Below are 10331 nucleotides of genomic sequence, written 5' to 3' on the forward strand. Positions count from 1 at the left end.
CTATCACTACATTCCTGTTTGGACATCACCTTGTACAATGGTGCCACGGTCAGCCTGCTCATCCATCTTGCAGATCTCACTTTCGTCCAGATTATGAGCACCATTTGGCCTGTTTGACAATTGTGAGGTCTGACGCTCCTCCATTCCTGTCTGCTTGGCCCTTTACCTGTGTCACTCACAGTCAGATCCTTCTGTCCCTGAAAGCTGCCCAAAACAGATGACCCTCTTCTAATAACTGTGAGCATCTTCTGGAGCAGTGTCCAGGTATTTCTCCTTTTCCCTTCTGTTACGCAGTGTCTGCAGTTTGGCCTCCAGATCAATAATCCTGATCCAGAATTCCTCTTGCTGCTTACACTTTCTGCAGATGTCTTGGATTGCCTTGGCTTTTAAAAGTCCCACATTCCACAGCTGCAACACAACACCTATCCTGCCATCCTAACTTGTGTTATTTAGTTAACTCAATTTAATTACTTTCTTTATTGTGCTTTTATTTTAATTTTAAAGTTTTAGTTATTTTTATTTACAGGTTGATTTTCACTCCCTTTCCCTAAGGCAGTTATTAACACACTGACCTCTGTCCTGAGCACTTACTGGACAGCCAATCAACTTGCAAGTCAGTGTGGCTAACAGCTGGTGGAACAGGATGCTCCTCAGCTCCTGGCTGTCTCCTCACAGGTCCGCCACTGACGCCTGGGAAAACACCCACATTGGAAAATAACTCGGTGAAGCACATTTGGGAAGACGTGCTCCTCCCATCTCGATAGAGTGTAAGAGAGAGTTTGTTGCCTCCATACTAATACTGGTTCCCCACTCAGCATGCCTGGTCCAAGTCTAATCTAACTTAACCATCATGCAGTGTTTTTTTAACATGGCGTCTTTTGCTTTTAATGTAAGTTGCCAGTGGGCTTTGAAAGGCTTTGATATAAGTGGCTTCATCACTGATGCAGAGTGTTCCTCAAAAGCCCATGTCCATATCGTTTCAAACCTCTTCCCTTTTTCAGACCAATCGTATAGAACCCATACAGTGCAGAAGGAGGCCATTTGGCCCATTGAATCTGCACCGATTCTTGGAAAGAGCATTCCATCCAGGCCCACCCCCTGCCCTATCCCCGTCACTCTGCATATTTACCATGGCTAATCCTCCTAACCTACACATCTTTGGACACTAAGAGACAATTTAGCATTGCCAATGCACCTAACCAGTCTTTGGACTGTGGGAGGAAACCAATGCAGACATGGGGAGAACGTGCAAAATCCACACAGACAGTGACCCAAGCTGAGAATCGAACCCGGGTCCCTGGAGCTGTGGGGCAGCAGTGCTAACCACTGTTTCACCGTGCCGCCCTATTTAACAGCTTTATTTATTCATGAATTATTTGTTACAGGTTTGCCTTTTCACCTGGATCCATTTTAAAAATTGTTTCAAAGAAATTTGTACTTGAACATTCTCAATTCCTTTCAGAACCATTTAGAGTGGTACAGTGGTTAGCACTGTTGCCTCACATTGCCAGGGACCCGGGTTCAATTCCGACCTCGGGTCACTGTCTGTGTGGAGTTTGCACTTTTTCCCAGCGTCTGCGTGGGTTTCCTCCGGGTGCTCCGGTTTCCTCCCACAATCCAAAGATGTGTGGGTTAGGTTGATTGGCCGTGCTAAATTGACTTTTAGTGTCAGGGAGATTAGCAGGGTAAATGTGTGGAGTTACAGGAATACAGCCTGGGTGGGATCATGGACGGTGCAGACTCAATGGGCTGAATGGCCTCTTTCTGCACTGTAGGGTTTCTATGAAGTTTTCATGATGATAAGTAGGTTAAAATGTTGAACAGCAAAAAAAAGGAGACTTTAATACAATGTGCTGCACAGAATTCTTGTGGAGATTATGACTATGTTATACAATAGTTGGTATATATGGGTTATTCAGAATAGCTCAAAAGCAGATGTGCGGGTTAGGTTGATTGGCCATGCTAAAATTGCCCTTAGTGTCCTGGGATGTGTAGATTAGAGGGATTAGTGGGTAAAATATGTAGGGATATGGGGGTAGTGCCTGGGTGGGATTGTGGTCGGTGCAGACTCGATGGGCCGAATGGCCTCTTTCTGTACTGTAGGGTTTCTATGATATTTCTATGATGGTTTAATTTGTTTGTTCCTCATGGTACCATGTCTCAGTACACGGAGAATCAGAGGTCGGATGGGTGACTGGGAGGGTTAAGAATGGTTCATCACTCAATTACATTTTCCAGCAGCTTTCAATAAAGCTCCTTTGGGAGAAAATTCTCGCAACGAGGAAGTTTCCAATGGTGGAATGGAGGGAACAGGGAATTGGATGGGATCTTGGTGTCTGGCACTGTGGAAGCAGGAGTTGTAAATGGGAACAAGTAACTGGAGAAAACTAGAGGCACGATTGTGGTCGTTGAGGGACAGCAATGACAATTCTGGGTGACAAAGACACGGATTGCGAGTTTGGGCAGTGAAAGTGTGAGGTTGGAGTACAAACAACCAGCCATTGGGAATACCAGCTGAATCCATCAGAATAGCAAGGTTGTGTGCGAGCTTTGTGGTTTCGGCTGAGTGGGCGGTTAGGGAGGTAGGTGGAGATGAAGTCAGAGGCACTGAGGCACTGACATAAACTAAAAAGTATGGCTTAAATTTTGTTGAGTTTGCAATGGAAGGAATCTTGGCTGATGCAGGACTTGATGCAAGACAGATGGATAGGATGTGACTGCCAATGGTGTCAGATGTAAAACTGGGAGTACTCAGTCAAAAGATGACTAAATACTTGCAATAATTGTGATGGAAGATAACATTCAGATGAAAAATGTGGAATGTCAATGTGGAAAGGAGACAAAAGGCAAACCCAGAAAAAAAGGTAACAACGTGCATTAATATAACACCTAGAATACCACAGGATGTTTCAAAGCACGGGGCGGCACGGTAGCACGGTGGTTAGCACTGCTGCTTCACAGCTCCAGGGACCTGGGTTCGATTCCCGGCTTGGGTCACTGTCTGTGTGGGTTTCCTCCGGGTGCTCCGGTTTCCTCCCACAGTCCAAAGATGTGCAGGTTAGGTTGATTGGCCATGCTAAAAAAAAAATTGCCCCATAGTGTCCTGAGATGCGTAGGTTAGAGGGATTAGTGGGTAAAATATGTGGGGGTATGGGGGTAGGGCCTGGGTGGGATTGTGGTCGGTGCAGACTCGATGGGCCGAATGGCCTCTTTGTGTACTGTAGGGTTTCTATGACATCACAGCCAATGAAGTACTTTGTGACATGTAGTCACATGTTATAATGTTAGAAATGCAGGACTCAGTTTGTGCACATCAAGGTCCCAATACAGCAATGTACAAATCACCTGGTGTTGGTTAAGGGATAAATATTGGCCAAGACATCAGGAGAACCCCGGCACTTAAGTCGTGCCATTGAGTCACATACAAACCTGAGAGGGAAGATGGCCTCACTCACTGTCGGCCCAGCCTGGCAGATATATCCTTCAGGACTCGGCCAGTTCAGTGAGTAGTGGTGCAGCTAAGCCACTCTTTGCGAAGGACAATTGAAGTCCCCCACTCAGAGTACATCCTGTGTCTTGGCCACCCTTAGTGCTTCTTCCAAATGGTGTTCAACATGGGGGAATAATGATTTATCAGCTGAAGGAGGGCAATTGGTAGTAACCAACAGGGTTTCCTTGTCCATGTTGAACCTGATGCCATGAGAGTGCGTGGGGCTTGAAGTCAATGTTGAGGACTTCCAGGGCGCTTCCCTCCTGACTGCAGACCACTGTGCTGTCACCTCTGGGGTTCTGTGCTGTCACCTCTGGGGTTCTGTGCTGTCACCTCTGGGGTTCTGTGCTGTCACCTCTGGGGTTCTGTGCTGTCACCTCTGGGGTTCTGTGCTACTAATGGAACAGGACATAACCAGGGATCGTGAAATATATGAATTTCATTGAATTTACATCATAAAACAGACCATTCAGCTGAATTGGTCAATGTCAGTGGTTATGTTCCACTAGGGGCTCCTCTTGCTTCTCTTCATTGAACCCTTTGTTATGTACCATGTACTAATTTATTATGTACTAATTTAACTTCTGCTTAAATATATCTACGTTAATTGCTACAGCTATGCTATGAAGTGGCATGGCACTGTGTCACAGTGGTTAGCACTGTACCTCACAGCGCCAGCGACCTTGGTTCGATTCCCGCCTTGGGTCACTGTCTGTGTGGGGTTTGCACATTTTCCCTCTGTGTGCGTGGATTTCCTCCAGTTTCCTCCCTGGTTAGGGTGCATTGGCCGCGCTAAATTCTCCCTCAGTGTACCCGAACAGGGGCCAGAGTGTGGTGACTCGGGGATTTTCACAGTAACTTCATTGCAGTGTTAATGTAAGCCTACTTGTGACACTCATAAAATAAAAAAGTGGTAATTTTCACAGTTTAACCAGCTTTCTCCTGAATTCCTTATTGGAGTTATTGGTGACTATCTTATATTTGTAGGTGGTGTTGTGACATCCCCTGCCTCTGATCCAGAAGCTCTGGGTTCGAGTCCCACCCCAGGATTTGATGGCAAAGGAAAGTGTGTTCATAACGCAACTGAACAGGGTATCAACCTGCAAAGAGTGGGACAAACTCCTGGTCAGTTGTGGTTGACGTGGAGTGGCTATAGGCCTCTGGCAACAGGCTCATGAGCTGTTCCAGGAGAAAAGCCTTGCAATGGCAACAGACGAAAGTCTGCCTTGTGCCCCACTAGGTGCAGAAAGAGAGACAATAACCTGATATTTATGGCCCCGAGTTTTGGATTCTACCATAAATGTAATATGTTTATTTTTGATGTCAGTCAATCCTTTCATGATTTTAAAGATGTCTATCAAGTCATTCCTCAGCTTTCTATTTTTTGTTTATCTCTCCAATTCAATCCAATCGAAGTCCAATTCAGAGTCTCAGCAAGTGAGACATTCCAAGCTGACAAGATGTGGAGATGCCGGCGTTGGACTGGGGTAAACACAGTAAGAAGTCTCATAACACCAGGTTAACGTCCAACAGGTTTATTTGGTAGCAAAAGCCACTAGCTTTCAGAGCGCTGCCCCTTCGTCAGGTGAGTGGGAGTTCTGTTCACAAACAGGGCATATAAAGACACAAACTCAATTTACAAAATAATGGTTGGAATGCGAGTCTTTACAGGTAATCAAGTCTTAAAGGTACAGACAATGTGAGTGGAGAGAGGGTTAAGCACAGGTTAAAGAGATGTGTATTGTCTCCAGCCAGGACAGTTAGTGAGATTTTGCAAGCCCAGGCAAGTCGTGGGGGTTACAGATAGTGTGACATGAACACAAGATCCCGGTTGAGGCCGTCCTCATGTGTGCGGAACTTGGCTATCAGTCTCTGCTCAGCGACTCTGCGTTGTTGTGTGTTGTGAAGGCCGCCTTGGAGAATGCTTACCTGAAGATCAGAGGCCAAATGCCCGTGACCACTGAAGTGTTCCCCAACAGGAAGAGAACACTCTTGCCTGGTGATTGTCGAGAAGTGTTCATTCATTCGTTGTTGTAGCGTCTGCATGGTATCCCCAATGTACCATGCCTCGGGACATCCTTTCCTGCAGCGTATCAGGTAGACAACGTTGGCCGAGTTGCAAGAGTATGTACCATGAACCTGGAGGTTGGTGTTCTCACGTGAGATGTTAGCATTCGTGTCGATGATCCGGCACGTCTTGCAGAGGTTGCTGTGGCAGGGTTGTGTGGTGTCGTGGTCACTGTTCTCCTGAAGGCTGGGTAGTTTGCTGCGGACAATGGTCTGTTTGAGGTTGTGCAGTTGTTTGAAGGCAAGAAGTGGGGGTGTGGGGATGGCCTTGGCGAGATGTTCGTCTTCATCAATGACATGTTGAAGGCTCCGGAGAAGATGTAACTTCTCCACTCCGGGGAAGTACTGGATGACGAAGGGTACTCTGTCCACTGTGTCCTGTGTTTGTCTTCTGAGGAGGTCGGTGTGGTTTTTCGCTGTGGCGCGTCGAAACTGTCGATCGATGAGTTGAGCGCCATATCGTGTTCTTATGAGGGCATCTTTCAGCGTCTGGAGGTGTCTGTTGCGATCCTCCTCATCCGAGCAGATCCTGTGTATACGGAGGGCTTGTCCGTAGGGGATGGCTTCTTTAACGTGTTTAGGGTGGAAGCTGGAGAAGTGGAGCATTGTGAGGTTATCCGTGGACTTGACATATATGCCCAACCCGTCAGGAGGTGCGTCAACATCAGATTCATTAGCCGCACTCACAAGACAGCCCCGAACATCACCCAAGCACAACGCAATGCCATCCGTGCTCTCAAGACCAACCGCAACATTGTCATCAAACCAGCATACAAAGGAGGGGCCATCGTCATACTGAACAGAACGGATTACTGCAAAGAAGTGGACCGACAACTGAACAACGAGGAACACTACAGACAGTTGCCCGCAGATCCGACCAAAGAACACACCCGTCAACTCAACACTCTGATCAAGACCTTTGATCCAGACCTTCAGAGCACCCTCCGTGCTCTCATCCCACGTACTCCCCGCGTTGGAGATCTCTACTGCCTCCCGAAGATACACAAGGCAAACACACCCAGCCGTCCCATCGTATCAGGCAATGGGACTCTATGCGAGAACCTCTCTGGCTATGTCGAGGGCATCCTGAAACGCATTGTACAAAGAACCCCCAGCTTTTGTCGCGACACTACGGACTTCCTACAGAAACTCAGCGCACATGGAGCAGTTGAACCAGGAGCACTCCTCGTCACAATGGATGTCTCGGCACTCTACACCAGCATCCCCCACGATGATGGCATTGCTGCAACGGCCTCAGTACTCAACGCTGACAACTGCCAGTTTCCAGATGCAATTTTACAACTCATCCGCTTCATCCTGGACCACAATGTCTTCACCTTCAACAACCAGTTCTTCATCCAGACGCACGGAACAGCCATGGGGACCAAATTCGCACCTCAATATGCCAACATCTTCATGCACAGGTTCGAACAAGACCTCTTCACCGCTCAGGACCTTCAACCGATGCTATACACTGGATACATCGATGACATTTTCTTCCTTTGGACTCATGGTGAACAATCACTGAAACAACTATATGATGACATCAACAAGTTCCATCCCACCATCAGACTCACCATGGACTACTCTCCGGAATCAGTTGCATTCTTGGACACACGCATCTCCAAAAAGGACGATCACCTCAGTCCTTCACTGTACCGCAAGCCCACGGATAACCTCACGATGCTCCACTTCTCCAGCTTCCACCCTAAACACGTTAAAGAAGCCATCCCTTACGGACAAGCCCTCCATATACACAGGATCTGCTCAGATGACAAGGATCGCAACAGACACCTACTGACGCTGAAAGAAGCCCTCATAAGAATAGGATATGGCGCTCGACTCATTGATCAACAGTTCCGACGCGCCACAGTGGAAAACCGCACTGACCTCCTCAGAAGACAAACACGGGACACGGCGGACAGAGTACCCTTCGTCATCCAGTACTTCCCCGGAGCGGAGACATTATGACATCTTCTCCGAAGCTTTCAACATGTCATCGATGAAGACGAACATCTCGCCAAGGCCATCCCCACACCCCCACTTCTTGCCTTCAAACAACCGCACAACCTGAAACAGACCATTGTCCGCAGCAAACTACCCAGCCTTCAGGAGAACAGTGACCACGACACCACACAACCCTGCCACAGCAACCTCTGCAAGACGTGCCGGATCATCGACACGGATTCCATCGTCTCACGTGAGAACACCATCTATCAGGTACACGGTACATACTCTTGCAACTTGGCCAACATTGTCTACCTGACACGCTGCAGGAAAGGATGTCGCGAGACATGGTACATTGGGGAGACCATGCAGACGCTACGACAACGGATGAATGAACACCACTCGACAATCACGAGGCAGGAGTGTTCTCTTCCAGTCGGGAACACTTCAGCAGTCAAGGGCATTCGGCCTCTGATTTTCGGGTAAGCGTTCTCCAAGGTGGCCTTCACGACAACGCAGAATCGCTGAGCGGAAACTGATAGCCAAGTTCCATACACATGAGGACGGGATCCTCAACTGGGATCTTGGGTTCATGTCACACGATCTGTAATCCCCACGACTTGCCTGGGCTTGCAAAATCTCACTAACTGTCCTGGCTGGAGACAATACACATCTCTTTAACCTGTGCTTAACCCTCTCTCCACTCACATTGTCTGTACCTTTAAGACTTGATTACCTGTAAAGACTCGCATTCCAACCATTATCTTGTAAATTGAGTTTGTGTCTTTATATGTCCTGTTTGTGAACAGAACTCCCACTCACCTGATGAAGGGGCAGCGCTTTGAAAGCTAGTGGCTCTTGCTACCAAATAGACCTGTTGAACTTTAACCTGTTGTGAGATGTTCCCGATCCAAGCTGACAAGACAGGGCTCTCACCTCCTGTCTTGGGTTTGATCTACATGATCCAAGCTGATTGGAGCAGGCATAGCTCCTCCGCCAAGGCTTGATCTCATTTGCATCTTAGCCAAAAGGCCAAGATGCTGCTTTAAAAATTGCTTCAAATGAATCTAAAATGTCAATACTACACCTGATCTTCCCCAAACCTTCCATTTACTGAGAGATGCACATTCTCCCCATCTCTGCAAATTGTGTAAAGTCCTGGCTGCACAATCCCTCCTTTTTTTTAGATCATTTTACTATTTATTGTCAATTTCATAGAATCATAGAAACCCTACAGTACAGAAAGAGGCCATTCGGCCCATCGAGTCTGCACCGACCACAATCCCACCCAGGCCCTACCCCCATATCCCTACACATATTACCCACTAATCCCTCTAACCTACGCATCTCAGGACACTAAGGGGCAATTTTAGCATGGCCAATCAACCTAACCCGCACATCTTTGGACTGTGGGAGGAAACTGGAGCACCCGGAGGAAACCCATGCAGACACGAGGAGAATGTGCAAACTCCACACAGACAGTGACCCAAGCCGGGAATTGAACCCAGGTCCCTGGAGCTGTGAAGCACCAGTGCTAATCACTGTGCTACCGTGCCGCCCTTATGTACATCTGTGCTTTAAATCCTTGATGGATACAGCATCACATGAATCCTGTGCCCAATAGCCTTAGCGGGCAGGTTACTCCTGAACTTGGCACGCACCATACCACTGTTTCCATGAGCACGGGTCACTTTACCCCAAATGACACGAGTCTTGTTTGGTTTACCGCCAGGAGTGACAGTATTGTTCTTTGCTTTGTAGACGAAGCACATCTCTTGCCCAGGTAAAATTCTGTTTCATTGCGGCAATAAACACCCTCAATCTTGAGGAGAGCAGTGCGCTCTCTTTGGTTTCGAAGGCCTCGTTTATAGCCAGTAAACACAGCTTTGCACCATAATCTTCCGGGCATTGCGAGCGCGCCCCCTGTTCGGACGGAATTCCACATTGGCCCAAAACCTCAACCCTCCTCCCTGGGTGAGGTGCCCCACAGCCTGAGCCGCCTCGCGGAAATGTCCTCCGTGCCTTTTTCTACCGCGCGGAGGCGTTTCCTGTGCGGGCTGCTGCTGCACACCTTCCACTACCGCCTCCTCGCCTGTCGCCCGGATACACCTTGGCGGGCCTTGTTGCCGCCGGGCGGCGGAGGTCCCCGCTGGAGGTCCCTCTATGGAGGGATCTCCCCCAATTACGTCAGGGACCTGGGGTGGAGGGTGATGCATGCAGCACAACCGTAGGATTCACTGGTTCACGGGCTCCGAAGACTGCCCTTTCTGCGGCCTTGTGGAGTCCGTGGACCATGTCTATGTTGTGTGTCTAAGGTTGCACTCCCTTTATGTTTTCCTAAAGAACCTTTTATTGATGTTCTGTTTGCACTTCAGTCTCACGCTCCTGATCTACGGACACCCGGTGCGGGGAGGGTCGGGATGGCGACCTCCTCGTGAACCTGCTCCTGGGCCTGGCGAAACGCGCCATTTACCGGTCCAGGCAGCGGGCGATCGAGGGGGCCGTCCATCCCGACTGTCTTCCCCTCTACCGCGGCTACGTTCGCGGCCAGGTGTCCCTGGAGAGGGTGCATGCAGTGTCCACGGGCGCGGTTGACGCCTTCCGTGCCCGCTGGGCGCCGCAGGGGTTGGGGTGCATTATTGACCCTAATAATCACATTTTAATTTGATGTTTTTAAGTTTCCTTTGTACTTTGATTTCTGTTCGGGCTGTTCCCCCTCCTTTTTGGGGAGCTGCCCCTTTTACTTTGTCCTGATTTAATCTGAGTTTGTTTATTTGGTTTGGTTTGACCTGAAAAGAGGACAACAAAATGGAGCCTCCTCAGGGTG

At 48.6% G+C, this 10331-nt stretch overlaps 1 pseudogene; it reads right to left on the reverse strand.

Annotated features, from left to right (window-relative positions):
- Positions 1-9081: 9081 nt before the first annotated feature.
- LOC144500920 (large ribosomal subunit protein eL33 pseudogene) lies at positions 9082-9418 on the reverse strand (annotated as a pseudogene).
- Between the last annotated feature and the right edge of the window lie 913 nt (positions 9419-10331).

This window comes from Mustelus asterias, chromosome 11, assembly GCF_964213995.1.
Source record: "Mustelus asterias chromosome 11, sMusAst1.hap1.1, whole genome shotgun sequence".
NCBI classification, from domain to species: domain Eukaryota; kingdom Metazoa; phylum Chordata; class Chondrichthyes; order Carcharhiniformes; family Triakidae; genus Mustelus; species Mustelus asterias.